Genomic DNA, 17,346 nt, shown 5'->3' with positions numbered 1-17,346 from the left:
AAGAATAAACAATATTGACAGACCCTTAGCCAGATTAATCAAAGAAAAAAGACAGAGGACTCAAATAAATAAAATCAGAAATGAAAGAGGAGAAATAACTATGGACTCCACAGAAATACAAAGAATCATAAGAAAATATTACAAACAATTATATGCCTACAAATTGGACAACCTGGAAGAAATGGACACATTCCCAGAAACAAGTCAAGAAGAAACAGAAAATACCACCAATGATATAGAATCAGTAATCAAAAACCTCGCAAAAAACAAAAGTCCTGGACAAGATGGATTCATGGACAAATTTTACCAAAAATTCAAAGAAGACTTGTCACCTGTTCCGCTCAAACTATTCCAAAAAATCGAGAAGAGGAAAGGCTCCCTAAATCTTTTTATGAGGCCACCATGACCTTGATTCCAAAACCAAAAACATTACAAAAAAAGAAAACTAACTATGAGCCAATATCTCTTATGAATATTAATGCAAAAATCCTTAAAAAATATTAGCAAACTGAATACAGCAATACATTAAAAATATCATACACCATGATCAAGTTGAATTTACACCTGGGATGCAAGGTTAGTACCATATCTACAAATCAATTAATATGATACAATGTGTTAACAAATTGAAAGATAAAAACCATGTGGTCATATCAATAAATGCAGAAAAAGTGTTAGACAAAATCCAACATCCATTTATGACAAAAACTCTCAGCAAAGTGGGAATAGAGGGAACATACCTCAACATAATAAAGGCCATGTGTGACAAACCTACAGCTAACATCATACTCAATGGGGAAAGGCTAAAAGCATTTTCCTTAAGATCAGAAACAAGACAAGGATGTCCACTTTCACCACTCGTCTTCAACACTGCATTGATGTCTTAGCCACAGCAATAAGACAAGAAGGAGAAATAAAAGGCATCAAATTGGAAAGGAAGAAGTAAAATCCTCATTATTTGCCAATGCCATGATATTGTATATAAAGAACCCTAAAGATTCCATCAAAAAACTGTTAGAACTGATCAATGAATTCAGTAAAGTAGCAGTTACAAAATAATGATTCAGAAGTCAGTGGCATTTTTATAAACCAGTGATGAACTTGCAAAAAGAGAAATTATGAAAACAATCCCATTTACAATTGCATCAAAAACTATAAAATACCTGGAAATCAAATTAACCAAGGAGGTAAAATACCTGTTCTCGGAAAATAATAAATCATTGAAAAGAGAAATTGAAGAAGATACAAGTAAATGGAAGCATATAATGTGCTCATGGGTAGGAAGAATCAACATTGTTAAAATGGTCATGCTACTCAAAGCAATCTATAGATTGAATACAATCCCTATCAAAATACCAGAGGCATTTTTCAGAGAGCTAGAACAAATACTCCTAACAATTTTATGGAACCATAAAAAACCCTGAATAGCCATGGCAATCTTGACAAAGAAGACCAAAGTTGGAGGTATCACACTACCTGATATCAAACTATCCTACAAGGCTACCATAATCAAAACAGCATAGTACTAGCATGAAAACAGATACAATCTTCAACAGAATAGAGAGCCCAGAAATAAACCTACAGCTATATTCTCACTAATTTATGACAAAGGAGTCAAGAAAATACAATGGGATAAAGACAGCCTTTTTAATAAATGGTGCTGGGAAAATTGGACAGATACAAGTGAAAAAAAAGAAAAGACCATCTTCTTACACCACAAACAATATATTCAAATTAGATTAAAGACTTAAATGCAAGACCTGAAACCATAAAACTTCTAGAAAAAAACATAGGCAGTAATCTCTGTGATATTGCTACTAGTAATTTCTTTTTGGAGTATTTCCTTGGGCAAGGGAAACAAAAGAAAAAATAAAGAAATGAGACTACATCAAACTAAAATATTTTTGCACAGCAGAGGAAACCATTAACAAAACAAAAAGACAACCGACTCAATGGGAGAAGATATTTGCTTATGATACATCTGACAAAAGGTTAATATCCAAAATACATAAAGAACTCATACAACTCAACAACAAAAAAGAAACAATCCAATTAAAAAATGGGCAAAAGACCTAAACAGATATTTCTCCAAAGAGGGAATACGGATGGCCAATAGATATAAAAAGATGCTCAAGGTCACTAATCATCAAAGAAATGCAAATTAAAACCACAATGAGATATCACCTCACACCTATCAGAATGGCTATCATCAATAAATCTAAAAACAACGTTTTGGCAAAGATGTGGAGAAAAAGGAATGCTCATACACTATCTTCATACACTACTGATAGGATTGTAAATTGATACAGTCACTATGGAAAACAGTCTGGAGGTTTCTCAAAACATTAAAAATGGATACCTTTTGACCCAGCAATTGCATTTCTGGGTATTTATCCAAAGAAAACCAAAACGATAATTCATAAAGATCTAAGCACCCCTATGGTCATGGCAGCACAATTTACAATACCCAAGATCAATCCCCAAGATGGATGAAAGCAACCTAAAGGCCCGTCAATAGACAATTGGATAAAGAAGTTATTGTTCATATATAAAATGGAGTATTACTCAGCCATTAAAAAAAATGAAATCCTAACATTTACATGGATGAACCTAGAGCTTATTATGCTGAGTGAAATGGCAGCGAGAGAACGATAAATACCATATGATTTCACTTATATGCTAAATCTAAGGAACAAAAAACAGCAAACTAATCAAAAACAGAGTCACAAATATAGTGGACAATTTGGTGATAGAGGGAAAAGGTGGTTGGGGGACTAGGAGAATGGGATTAGAGAAGTACAAATTAGTAGTTGATAGATGGTCATAGGAATGGGAAGCATGGCATAAGGAATGCAGTTAGCATTAATATATTGGCTAGGTGAAAAACCAGAGAGAAAGAAGGAACAATTAGGGAGATCATTTTATAAACTATATAAATGTCTAACCAATGTACTATATACTTGAAACTAATTAAAATTTAAAAAATGAAAAAAATGTAGAAAGAATGGTGACTACTAAATCACCAATTACACAGAATATCAAAGAAGTAATTGTCATAGGCTAAATTCCTCAATAAAATAAGTTAGTGGACAAATAATTAAGCTAAAATGAGATGAAAATCTCCTTTCAAAGAGAAAATTATAAACTACATTATAAAGAAAAAAAGTAAATTTACTTTTTTGTAGAATCCTAGCAGACACAATCTTAACTAAGTGCTCAAGGTTAATATATTTGATGATGACAACATATAATCCCTTGATTTATTCACAGAGGAGCATATCACTTTTGTGGTACTTTCCCAATCTTATCGAGAAGAAAAAAAAGTCAGTCAAATCAAAATTGGAAAATATTCTAGAAATAAGTGACCTTCCTCCTTTAAAAATTGGCAATGTCATGAAATATAATGAAATACAAAAAGGCTGTAAAAGATTAGAGAAAATAATAAGATTTCTATTGCCATTGGAACAAATTACCAGAAATTTAGTAACTTAAAACAACACCAATTTATTATCTTACTGTTCTGTAGATCTAAAGTTTGACATGGTTCTCACTGAGCTAAAATAAGGTATCGGTAGGGCTGAGTTACTTGCAACCATAAAAATCAGATTTCAGCATTTATTTTCTAAAACAAAGAATTAAATGTCACCAAATGTGCAAGTTAGATTTTATTAATTTTATGTCCAGATGTCAAAACCGCACTATGTAAAGCATATTAAATAAAATAATGTAAAAGATGTTATAAAAAACCGTAAACGGGGAATGATTATATTTCATAAAATATAGAAATAGTTCAAATGAATACATAAATATGTTCTGGTGAAAGCATTCAAGAACGGACAGTCAAATCATTTTAAAATTTGCATTTCTTACTTTCTGTTACTTTGAGCATTTATAATGTCCTATATATCATTTTAAAATTCTGAAGCAAAACTTATATTCTGAGAAAAATACAAAGTTTAACTGTCTTTAAATAAAGAACTGCATCATCTGTGTTTTTAATATAAATAAAATTGGATTTAAATTAAAAATATATGAATTTAACTGTTTTGTAATTTTCATTAAAATGTTCTCTTTTAATGAAATGTTCTAAATTGTGTCTGCACCTACTCTTGACTTAATATAATTTAAATGGTATCCCTGATATAACCTAGCATCACAGCATTTATGATATTCTTTGCTTGCCTATTTATAGCTTCTTACTCTGGTAGCAAGAAATCTGGCCCCCATTATCTACTATTATTTAAATATTTATTCAACCCTAGTATACATGTAATTTCAGAATTTAAAACATATCCCTATATCCTTCTAAAAAGTAAATTTATCAAGAAGAGTACAGTGTGTTTAGTTTTCTGTTTCCCCGAGTCTTCCAGTCACCTATTCAAACAATATTTCAAAGTTACTTTTCCTCCCACCCTCACCAAAATAATTATGCAATCCAACTGGATTTGTTTGTCCTAGTCAGCATTTTATGCTGAGACTCTTGAAATCTTTTTTTTTTATTTTTTAAATTTGCATATGCTGTTTCGCTCTTTAGAGGTCTTACAAATGCATAAAGTCATATATACAACACCTCATAAACTATGTAAGACTTTAGTTGCTTATTTTTAAAAAAGAATGTTAGAGTGATAAGTTAATAAACCTGTGAATCTTAGAATACAAGTTTTTTATGAAAATATTAAAAGTAAAATATTTGATTTTAGAAAACAGAGAAAAAATATCAATGAGGAAAAGACAAAATGATATCAGTGAAATATCTCCAAAAAGCCTTAAATATAAATATAATAAATGGATACTCAAATACTATATCACAAAGTGAAAGCTGCTATCAAGTAGAAAAAGTAGCACAGATGGAGGTGGATGTTATAAGTGAGGTGGGAATTAGTTGCAGCATTATGTAGAGAAGTCAGAAAAAAATCTCACTGAGAAGGTGCAATATGGACAAAAACTTTTACAAAACGACAGTTAGGCATGTAAATATTCATAAAAGGTTATTACAAGTAGATGAAACCTTTAGAGCTACACAGTCCACTAGCAGCAAGTGGCTATTTAAATTTAAATAGACTAGATTTAATGAAATTTAAAAATTCAATTCTTTGAATGAATGCGAATGCCTAGTAACCACATATGTACAGTGCTGATTACATACTATTTCTATCTTTGCAAAAAAAAAATCTATTGGGAAGCACTAGGCTTACATTGACCTTCTGTGGAAGCATATACCTGCCATTTGGATAAACAGCAAAGTGGCTGGAGTGGAATGAGGAAGAGGGAAGAAGTGAGCGAGGTTATAAAAGAGGAAGTGGCACAGATAAAATACTTATGTATTTATTATGCCTCAGTGAAGGAATTTGTTGGGAGAGCCAGCTTGCCATGGACCCTAAGCATCCCTGCACATTCTTGCCGATTTTCCCAGATTGCAGAGTTTATCCCACTTCTTATAGTCTACGTGTCTAGTCACACAGGCAACTAAATAGATCAAAGCCACTACAATGTGACAACTTTGTAACTACATGCTCCTTGGTAGCAGGGACGACTGTCTTATTTGCTAACTAGAATGTGTGCAGTCGGCTCAAAAAGTGCTAGGGCCTTGAGCCTGCGTTTTTTTCCCAGTCCAACCCAATGTATGTGCAGGTATTATCTGGCTCTCTGTGTGACACCCATGAGACTTAGGACAAGGAAACCTACACATATATTCTGACACATGCACTGCTTGCTTTGCTAAGAGTAATAAAGGCATTTGTCTCACACAAGTCTCAAGTTTGTGCCAGTATCCAAGAAAGGGTTACAGACTAACTCATTAGTTTGTGTGGTAGTCAGCTGTCCCACCCCCAGGCTTGTCATTCCTTGGTTATTCAATCGAACACTAATTTAGGTACTGATGTAAAGGTATTTTGCATATGTAATTAAAATCATAGACTTAAAATAGGGAGATTATCTGGATTATTCTAGAGGGCCCAATGTAAACACTTGAAAGCAGAGAAATTTCATCAGTTGGAGTCAGAGAGACATGGCAAAAGAGTAAAGCAGAACAGATGAGACCTAAGGGAAGCAATTTATCATGAACATCATAAATATTGGATTCAGATCATCCTGTAAGAATTTCTACTGTGACACAGTAAAAGGACTAAAAATGAAAAATTCTAAGTAATTTATGGCAAGAATTTAGAGCAACTGGAATTCGGGTCCACTGCTGTTAGAAGTGTAAATTAGTCCAACCACTTTGGAAAACTGGAAGCATCTGAAGTTGAACACATGCATTTCTTATGATTCAGTAATTCCACTCTCATGTATACATCCATCAGGAATTCCTATTTATGAAGAAATGTACTATGTATTCATATTAACACTATTCATAATAGTCCCAAGCTGAAAACTACTCTAATGTCCATCAGCAGTTGAATAAATCGAGATATATTAACACATTCAATTCTCTATTGTAAGTAGAGTGAATAATTTTCCAGCATATGCAACAATACATGAACTGCTCAAATACACTCTTATTCAAAAGAAACATAAAAAAATGTGCACTATATGATTCTGTTTGTGTAAACCACAAAAGCACGTGAAATTATCTATAGTGCTACCTTTGTGGTTAGTGACTGAAAAAAAAAAACAAGGGAGAAGAAGAACAAGAAATAAATGTTTTATTTCTTGAAACGAGTACTGGTTAATGTGGGTTCAATTAATAAAAATTCATCCAGCTGTGAATTTATGATTTGTGCTATTTTCTTTATGTATATTATTTAAAATATATATAATAAGGCATTTATCCCAAAGTAGTCGAAAAGAAAAACAAAATACAGCAATTTTTTCTGGATAAATAGAATTTAAAATATTAGATAGAAATTCATATATTAACATACACATAGATAAATTCCAGATTTATTATTTACTGCATTAAGATATATGAACTACATAAATATACAATCTTAGTACGGTAGTCTAAGTCTGAGTATTAGATATATTAGATAATGTAAAGGGAACATATTAAAACAAAGAAGAGTAAGGACATTTAGAACCAGATTTTCCAGGGACCAGGCTTCTAATGCCATGGATTATCAAATCAAAGACCACTAAATTTAAAATTTAGAGTAATACACATTTTAAATCATACATAGGTAGACCTCTGCCTTTGTGCACATAGTACTCCCCAATACCAATTCCAAAACTATTGCAGGTTCAGGCATACAATTTCACAGACCATAACAACCTGATAAAGAGAGCATAATATTCTACTGGAACACCATTTAGTAAATCAATATCAATATTTGCTTTATCGTCCACTTGGTGGTATCTTTATAGACATAAAGATGCTACTTCTGTTAAAAAAGCAACATCATTTGCCAATTTTTTAGGATCACTCTCATCTATTCAAGTTGATATTTTACAATAACTTATGGTCCTTTTATCACAATCTCTGCTTTTGTATGTCATTCTACTGCTAGTGCGTCACATTGATTCTTGATAAATGTATTCATATCCTGAGTGACTCCCTTTCATGACCTAATCTTATTTTGAACAACTGATCGTATTCATTCCTAAAATAAACCAGACTGGAACTACAATGTGAAGGGATGTGTCCTGGAGATTGAAGTACGTGTCCTTTATTTTATAGAGTAGAAAGTCATTTATTGAACATTTTAAATTATTAATATGAACAAATTAGTGATTTAGGAGAATATAACGAGCAACATAGCTTAAAAATAGCTTAGAGTACTCGCTTTGGCAGCACATATACCAAAAATGGAATGATACAGAGATTAGTATGGCCACTGTGCAAGGATAACATGCAAATTCATGAAGCATTCCATTAAAAAAATAGCTTATAGTGGGTCGTTACAAGATAAGGAGAGAAAAAATAGTCATATCCTCCTTGCTAAGAGCATCACTTAATAGAGAAGCAAAGAGAACTTACTTTTGTGAGAAGAATAAACAAGACTTGATGTGTTGCAGGTTTTGGGTATTATCATAGAGAACAAAGGTGCTACTATGAGCATAATTATCTGATAAGGAAAGAGGTGCTTAGGTTTATCTACCAATAAATGCATGAAGGTCAAAAAAGTGCTAGATCAATGATTAAAGGGGGGTCACAACAATTAATTAGGGGCTTTGTGGGAGTAGGGAGTGAGCAAGTGCTGTAGGTAGGTAGCTATAAAAATACATATACACTTTGTTAGTCTAGGTAAATACTAAAATATCTCACATTGGAAGGTCTTCATATCCACTAGTCAGTTTCATTATGTATCTTCTCAGTGTATTTACTAAATGATTTTAATAATCAATTATGTAATTTGTACATAAATGCATTAGAAATGTCTCCCACCAAATTTTTTCTTTGTTTTTCCATACTTCTTCCAAAATGAAGCTACATGTACCAGGTTCATATCTGTCCTCTCATACATACCCTGCTCATATAGAGACATGCATATAAGTATTTGCCATAAATAGCATATTATATGCACCACTGTACATCTTGTTCTATTCATTTAACAATGTGTCTTAGACATCATTCCTTTTGTAAATATATAAAATCACTTTTTTTTTAACAGCTATATAATGTCCCATATATAAAGAAAGGTAATTTACCTTGTATCCAATCTTTCAATGTTAAGCAATACTACCATGAATATACCTGTTTATATAAAAATGTTCATGTAATAGTATTTATTGGTAATATAAATCATTATGTATAAAGGTGCAATTCAGAAGTTTATAGATATAGAACATATCTAGCATTCTTATAATATATAAACTAAATAATAACATATGCTTGAGTAGACTATGACCTTAAACTTAATAGTTTATACATAAATCGTTATAATAATAAACTGCCCTTAGCCCTAAATACCATTGTATTTAATACCTTGGGCCCTCAGTGATTTGGAAGTAAACTGGCTCTCCTCTTAAAAAAAAAATTAGTGACAGTGTTTGCCATTTTTACAGTGTAAATATTCTCACTATGACCTAGTTCAAGTTAACACTAATTTGACAAATTTTGGGAACATTTAATAAATAGCTCTAAAGAGCTTCGGCCAGGTCCAACAGGCCACTGTGATTCAGTCACCTGTATTTACGTCTCAGCTCCATAGATAATTAACTGGAATACTTTTGGTTATTTATTAATTCCCTAACCATAGTGTTCTCATTTCTAAAAAGAGGTGCTACATAGAACCTGCCTGATCGGACCACTTTAAGGATTACTTGATGTAATTTCTACTGTCAATTTATACTTCAGCTTAACACAATAAGGTAGGTCCAACTACTTCATGAAACAACTCCCCAGATAGTCTCAGTTACCTCTAAGCAGTGACAACTAATGAATATATTCACCTTACTTGACATTTGCTACCACACATCTTGAAAGATTTTTCTTTCTCGATTGCCTTTGCATTAATATCTCCTCCAACTCCTAATATATCTAACTACTCTTTTTCAAGATCTCATGCAGGCTCTTTTCCTACTCACTTTTCAGTATGATATTCATCAAATTAGATCTTTAGAATTATTTTTTAGCACTCTACATAGACATTATGAGGTTATCTAAACATATAGCTCCAGCCACACCATTAATGATAATGGCTCCCAATTTTAATTGGTCAAGTAAAATTTCTATTAAATTTTTTTCAATTTGGTGGACATTTTGTAGGGAACTAAGAATAGAAAGATGAATCAGTACCTTCTTTCAAAAAACCTTCCTACCTATTGGGAGAGGCAATGGGGCAAAAATAATTTTCATTTGCTATGACAAGTGCTATGCCCCAGGTATATTGAGCTACTTGTCAATTACATGTATGTGATATACTCTATGAAATCAGTTATTATAACCCTCTGTTCCTCCCTTCTCTGACTCCTACTCCTTTATTATTTCTAATCCCAAGAATAACTATTTATTTGAAAGTCTTTCCTGACTTCCTCAGATAGAGACAGAGAGTCTATTCCCCATGCCCTTATTATGTCTTAGGAAAACTTTAAATAAATTAATTTTATTAGGTTATATTTGTTTATACTTATATTTATATTTTCCCACTTCTTCATTAATTTGTGAACCACCTAAAGGCTCACAATATACCTTTATATATTTAGAACTCAGCATAGCTAAAGAAGAAATATACAACAAATAAAATTTCAAATGAATTGAAGTTTAATTCAATGTCATACATTAAATTCAAGCATAGAAAGAATGATTAAATTAAGTAACTTTAAATATCCCTTCCAATTCTGAAGTGGAGTAAAAAAATTCTTTGATACCAGAATGGTAGATCTGGTTTCGTTTTTTAGTGAGGGAGTATTTCTGCTATAGAAATGGAGAGCAAGCCAATTGCTAGAAAAGAGGCCCAAGAAATACAAGCTCATACAGGCAATATGAATTTATTTCATGGCAATCAAAGCCATCTATATTTATGTATATATTTCAGTTATCCAACATGTAAACAGTGTGGCCTAGAATGAGGCTTATCTACCTTTTTCCAATGAATATGATGAGAAAGCATAGCATTATTTTGTTTCAACAGAAACAAAAGAAATCATACTAACATAATGAATTGGTAAGTGATATAATAGAATGAAACAGGCATTAGTGTAGGAGCCAGAGAAACTGTGGTTTACAAATTTTGGCTCTTATTCAGGAATGAATTTAGCCTCCTAATAATAACTAACATACATGTTTGGGTCAATACATACCAATGTAAATTATGCATGTAAACTAACCATTAGTGCTCAAAATATAACTGATAATATCATTATTGTTAGTATGCGAAATTGCATTCAGTTTACATATAAAGAATATTTCTTTTTTGCCCTTCTAAGCTTATTTATCGTTCTTGTTGTTCCTGTTGTTATTATTCACTTATTGCCAAAAAGGCAGTGGATATTTTAAAAAACAGAATCAAACAAGGAGTTATGCTTTCAACTAAAAGTCAGGCTCTAACAAAAACATGTTTTCCTTGTTTACTGAGAAATATTTTATGTGTGGTAGCTACAAAATCATTGTAGCTACCACACATAAAATGTCAGGAAAGATTGCATCTACTTCTTCCCCTTGATTGATCAGGTTTAGATTAGTTTGATAGAACTTGTACTTTAAAAACCAATTGCTGTTATTAACTAATTCCAGGAATAAGTAACCTCCATAAAATAAACCAGAACATTTACCCTGTTGACTGGTCAGGAGGCAAACTTTCTGGCAAAAACAGGAAAGTCCTACTCCTTGCACCCACAAAACCCAAAGAAGCAGTGGCTAGCCTTGGCATGCCCTGTACCTCTTATTAAACTGCTTCAGGTCTGGCACTAGTGGCAACTGATCTCAGTTTATAGCATAACCTCTCCCAGGTGACTCCTAGCCCAGCACAGGTATCTACCAACTGCAGATCATTTTGTAGCTCCTACCAAGTAGCCCTGGGTGAACACAGGCAATGGCTGACCTTGGCCTATGCAGGAGCCCCTCTCAAAAAGTTTCCAAAACAACACACTTGATGACCAACTTTGAACAACCCAGAGCACCACCCAATAAGTGACACAAATGACACACCCAAAGGGTGGCCTCAGCAGGTATCAGAGCCCTGCTAAAGTGAATCTTGCTCTGTGGGGTCACTCCTACATAATAGCTTGTCGGCTGTAGTCACTATCAGTTCTCAAAGCCAGTCAGCCTGAGGGTCAAGTCTACCCACCGATGGATGTGCCTGCAGCAATTAAGTCTCAACTATAAGAGAAGAGCACACATAACATACACAAGGGACACCCTTGGAGCACCTGGCTCAGGTGACCAGGGAGACTGTGGCCCTGGGCCCTACAGGCTACCTATTACATAGGCCAACCTGCCAAGACTGAAGATGTAGCAGACCTACCTAATAAACAGAAACAAACACAGGCAAGCAGAACCAGGAGACAAAGAAACATTTTCTAAATGAAAAAAAAAAAAAAAAAGCAGAGCAAAACTACAGAAAAATAACTAAAGACAATTGAGATAAGAAATCTATCACATGTTTAGTTCAAAATACTGGTTATAAGGATGCTCAATGAACTTAGAGGAAGGATAGATGATCTAAGTGAGAACTTCGATAAAGAGATAGGAAACATAAAAACGGAGCTAGAAAATATAAAAAAGAACTAGTCAGAAATTAATGGGATAACTGATATAGAGGGAATCAATAGCAAATTAAATGAAGCAGAAGATTTAATCAGTGATTTGTAATACAAGGTAGAGGAAAACATCCAATAGGAACAGCAAGAAGAAAAAAAGATTAAAAAAAAAATGAGGATAGTTTAAGGTACCTCTGGAATAATAACAGACATAACAATATTTACATCATAGGGATAATAAGGAGAAGTGGGAGCAAAGGTTGAGAACCTACTTGAAGAAATAATGACTGAAAACTTTCCTAACCAGGTGAAGGAAATAGACAACAAACCCAAGAAGTGCAGAGAGTCTCAAACAAAATGAACCCAAAGAGATCCACACCAAGACACATTATAATTAAAACTCCAAAGGTTAAAGAAAAAGAGAAATTTTAAAAGAAACAAGTAGCTCCCATAAGCATGTCAGCTGATTTCTCAACAGAAACTTTGCAGGCCAGAAGGGCTTGGCACAAAATATTCAAAGGGATAAAAAGCAAGGAACTACAACCAAGATTACTCTATCTAACAAGACTATCATTTAGAATTGAAAGAACGATAAAGAATATCCCAGACAAGAAAAAACTAAAAGAGTTCATCACTGTGAAACCAACATTACAAGAAATGTTAAAGGGACTTCTTTACAAAGAAGAAACAAAATCTAAAATATGAATAAAAAACACAGCAAAAAAAATTGTTACTGACAAATGCAAACACATAATAAAAGCAGTGGATCAACCAACACTAAAGCTAGTACAGAGGTTAAAAGGCAAAAGAAGAAAGATTATGCATAATTACAATAAATTCAGGGATACACACACACACACAAGAAATAAAATTAATGACAAAAACATAAATGTAGAGAAAGTGAGTAAAAATAGTAGTGATTTTAGAATGTATTCAAATTTAAGTGACCATCAACATAAAAAAAGGCTGCTATTAATGTAGTTTGGTATATATGAAGCACACGGTAACCACTAACCAAAAGTCTACGAGAGATATACAAGAAATAAAGAGAAAGGAATCCAAACACAACACTACAGAAAGTAATCAACATACAAGAGAAGGGAACATGAGAATAAGAAACAGAGAAGAACTACATAATCAGAAAACAAAAAAATAGCAATAACTACATCCCTATCAATAATTACTTTAAATGTAAATGGATTAAATGGTCCAATCAAAAGACAAATGGATAAAAATGATGTGGTACATATATACAATGTGATATTTCTCAGCTATAAAAATGAATGAAATCTCACCATTTGCAACAACATGGACAGACCTAGAGGGTATTATGCTAAGCGAAATAAGTCAAAGAGAGAAAGACAAATACCATATGATTTCACTTGTATGTGGAATCTATAAAAATCAAAATAAACAAACAAAACAGAAACAAACTCATCGATACAGAGAACAAACTAATGAGAGAGACGTTGCAGGGCTGGGTGGAAAAGGTGAAGGAATTAAAAATTAAAATTGGCTGTTACAAAACAGTTATAGGGATGTAAAGCACAGTTTAGGGAATATAGTCAATAATATTGTAATAACTATATATGGTGTCGGGTGAGTACTAGACCTATCAAAGGTAATAGCTTCATAAGTTATATAAATATCTAATCACAATGCTGTACACATGAAACTAATACAATACTGAATGTCAATTGTAATTGAAAATTTAAAACTTTAAAAAATAAAGAATTGTGAACATTAAAAAATAATAAAAATATATTTAAACAAGATGTTTTACATTCATCATGTTTTATGATTTTCCTTCTATATTATCAATTTTAATTCACTTCCTATTACTTTTGTTATTTTGCTTATACTACTGTCTTGAAATACTTCCAGAAATTATTTTTGTTTAGTAGTGTCAACTCCTTAACAAATCTCAGATGTAGGAAGTAGACAAGAATCAAGGAAAAAATATAAGTTAGCCATGTTACTTTTTCTGAACAAAATCTGAGAGCCCTTATTACTACAATTGTAGGAAAAAATCAACTTTTTTTATATAATAGGCATGTGGAGAATGCACATTTCTGCAAATAAGTATTATCTTTAAATGAAAAATTAGGTCATTGTAAGATTTTTAAGTCACTAGAGGTCATCTATTTATTAAACATTGTTGTCTCCTACATTCCCAGACCTATTTATCCTATATCAATCAAAAAGTAAGGATCAGAGGTTTAATATTCAAGAAGAAATAAACTTGATTTCAAGAAGTATATAAAACACTAAAAGATGTATACCTGAGAACTAATTCTTCAATAGACCAGTACAAATTATTTGAAGAGCAACTGCTTTTGGTTGATGAGACCCGTGGTCATCTGCCATTCTCTCACAGTTTGATATAAAATAATCTTTTATGCTCAGAGGAATTTTGTTTGGTATATTGTGACTATCAATGAGGTATTCAATAAGTTCTCAGATGAAGGTGGTAAAGTATAGTAGGCAAGGAAGTTAAATATATAATCAGATTAAATATCTACTATAGTATGGATATAACATTATATCCTTTTAATTGGGAAAATCCAATATATATAGATTTGATACATCTGCAGAGTAGTGCCGTATCATGGTATTGGCCCAGAAGTTATCAGATTGAATATCTGACACTAGATGCAGCCAATTTAGCTTACAGCAGGTCCTAGAATGACACTGTCATTCAATGTCATTTTATTATAACATTGATGAGATGCCGTTGAAATTTGACTCATTTATAGCAATTAGCAAAATTGGTTTTGTTATACATCTGTTTGCTTGAAGTTGCGGAACCTATCGATGACATTAAATGAGGACTTACTGTACTCAAAATATGTCCATATTGTTGAGTTCACAGATAACCATTATCTGAGTCATATGGCAACAGTATTGGTAATCCCACTGAGGAACCACTGACTCAGGGACAAGAAGAGAAGGTGAAAGATTTTTCAGTAAGATCTCTTGGTTCTACCTTCAAATTATATCTCAAAACTGGCCAATTCTTCCCAAGTCCTTTACACCAAGATACAGGATGTCACCATCTCTTACCTGGATAAAATAGAGTAGGTGTGCATGTAAACAGTGATAATTAACTATAAATATATTAAAAGTCTGTTCCAGAGTAAGACAATTCCAGTCTTAAAGCACATTCCTGACGTGAATTTCCTGATCACAATGGTTGTACATGATTATGTACGAGGATGTTCACATATGTAAGAAAATATACACTTCAGTATTCTTGGGTAATGAGGTATCATATCAGTAACTTATTCTCAACTGGTTCAGATATAAGAAAGTTATTTGTACTATTCTTACAACTTTCTGTAAGTTTGAAATTGTTTAATATTTTAAATATTTAATAATAAATCTAATTACTCAAACTAATATTTTATGTGGTATATGTTTTTTGCCATGTAGCACTTTATTTCATATTATTTTTAGTTTCATAAGATATCCAAAATTATTGATTCCAATAATATTGGATTTTTTTTTTTTTTTTTACCAAATAGCTAAACCAACTCTAATTTCTTTAACATCAGGGTTAAGATATATATTTTGTTCTGTATTACAGGTATCACAATATAAAAATGATAAAAAAGTTTTAGTGTTATAAATGTTTCCCTAAAACAATCTAAAAACATGCTGTCTTTTTATTTAGATCCCTGATCATACTTTTTTAAAAAATCATATACTAGAGCTTTCATTAAAAGATTTCACCCTTCATCTCTTCCTATATCTTTATGAGCCATTGAGTCACTTGTAACGATTTTAATTCTTAAGAAGGCTGAAACATATGTTCTTCTGTTTACAGAATAGAGAAAGTCATATTAGAAATGTTTATTTACAAATTTGCATCATTTTCTTAGAATATTAAAGCATCATTATGCAAATTGTCTACTTTTAATTGGCATTTTAAAATCAGATTTATATTCCAATTTTCTCAGAGGGAAAATACAACCAACAAAATCATACATTGTGTATATTTTCTAATGTCTTCTTTTCTCTTATTCTTATTAAAACTTATCTGTTGCTCTATATGCTGCATTATTTAAAGGCTATTTGACATATTTACTACTTGAGAAGGGCTAATTCAAGAACAAAATTGCTTTTAACATGCTGTGATAGATTTTCAAAAAAAATTCAAGTTCAATTATTTATAGACTAATTTTCTATTTGCTGTCTACAGAATGGCAAAGTGAAAAGTTCACAAATCCAGCTAGATGACACTTGCCTCCTCATATTCTAGGGCACTGACATTTCTTGGTGGACTGACAGTAAATCATAACTCCCCAGGCTACTCGTTAACTTTTAGAAGTTGATATAGTAACTTATAAGTTTGGTCTCTTTTGGATGACCATGAGTTCTGCTTAAGACATAATTAAAAAAAAAAAAAAAAAGGGTACTTGGGATGGTAATAAATGGTGCCTCAAAGACTAAATTTAACCGTGGTAAACTGGAACCATAATCACTACTGCTACTTCCTATGAACATCCACATTGGTGCTTTAAAAGCTTTAGGGACAACTGTATTTTTCACACCACATAAATTGTATTTTCATTTCAGACTGTGTCATTATCAGACCTACGCAGCCATCAATCACCTTGTGATCTTTGAGTCATGAATCACTATTATTAGAGTTCTGGTGAAGTTTAGTTAGAAAGAAAAAGGCAAAATAAAACAAAAAAACAACTGAACAATTTGGAGGCTGATGGCATTTTACTTAAAGATAATACAATAAAAAAAACTATCAACAAAAATAAATAAATAATACGTTTTAACAATAAAGTATGAGGAGAAGCAAATGCGTTTTAAATAGCATTGTAAAAATTATAAAAGATTTCAGATTTAAAAACATTTCTAAAGTGACTTTCATTTTTAGTAATCAAGATATTGCATGTTGCAGATTCTTTGTAAAACTGTAATTATGAAATGTTTTTATCACCTATTGATCTAAGAAATACAATAAAATATCTGATGTTGTACAGAATAAAACTATTCAATGTTTCCGAATGCACATACGTATATAAAAAGTGCTTTTGTCATGTAAACTTCAAAAGTTATTTCTCTACAAATTGCTTTATGAAAACCCATCCAAAAAAAAAAAATAATGTTCATTCATGCCTCTTAGGTGATTATTTTAAAAGTTTAGATTAATAGCAACAATAGCAGCATAAAGCCTTAGCTTATTCATACTCACTAAAGCTTTTGATGGAGAAAGTGGGCACATATATTGTTACTGTTTTTTTTTTTTAC

The 17,346-nt window shown here is 32.0% G+C and overlaps 1 non-coding gene across 1 annotated transcript; it reads left to right on the top strand.

Moving 5' to 3' along the window:
- Window positions 1-7,713: 7,713 nt before the first annotated feature.
- On the top strand, window positions 7,714-7,817 carry LOC112481526. The gene has a single exon (XR_003046906.1). It is a non-coding gene; the product is annotated as a U6 spliceosomal RNA (small nuclear RNA).
- The last annotated feature ends 9,529 nt before the right edge of the window (window positions 7,818-17,346 follow it).

This window comes from Pteropus alecto, unplaced genomic scaffold (genome assembly GCF_000325575.1).
Source record: "Pteropus alecto unplaced genomic scaffold, ASM32557v1 scaffold72, whole genome shotgun sequence".
NCBI lineage: Eukaryota > Metazoa > Chordata > Mammalia > Chiroptera > Pteropodidae > Pteropus > Pteropus alecto.
The sequence above is the reverse complement of the archived record's forward strand: the minus strand, read 5'-3'. Positions and strand labels throughout refer to the sequence as shown.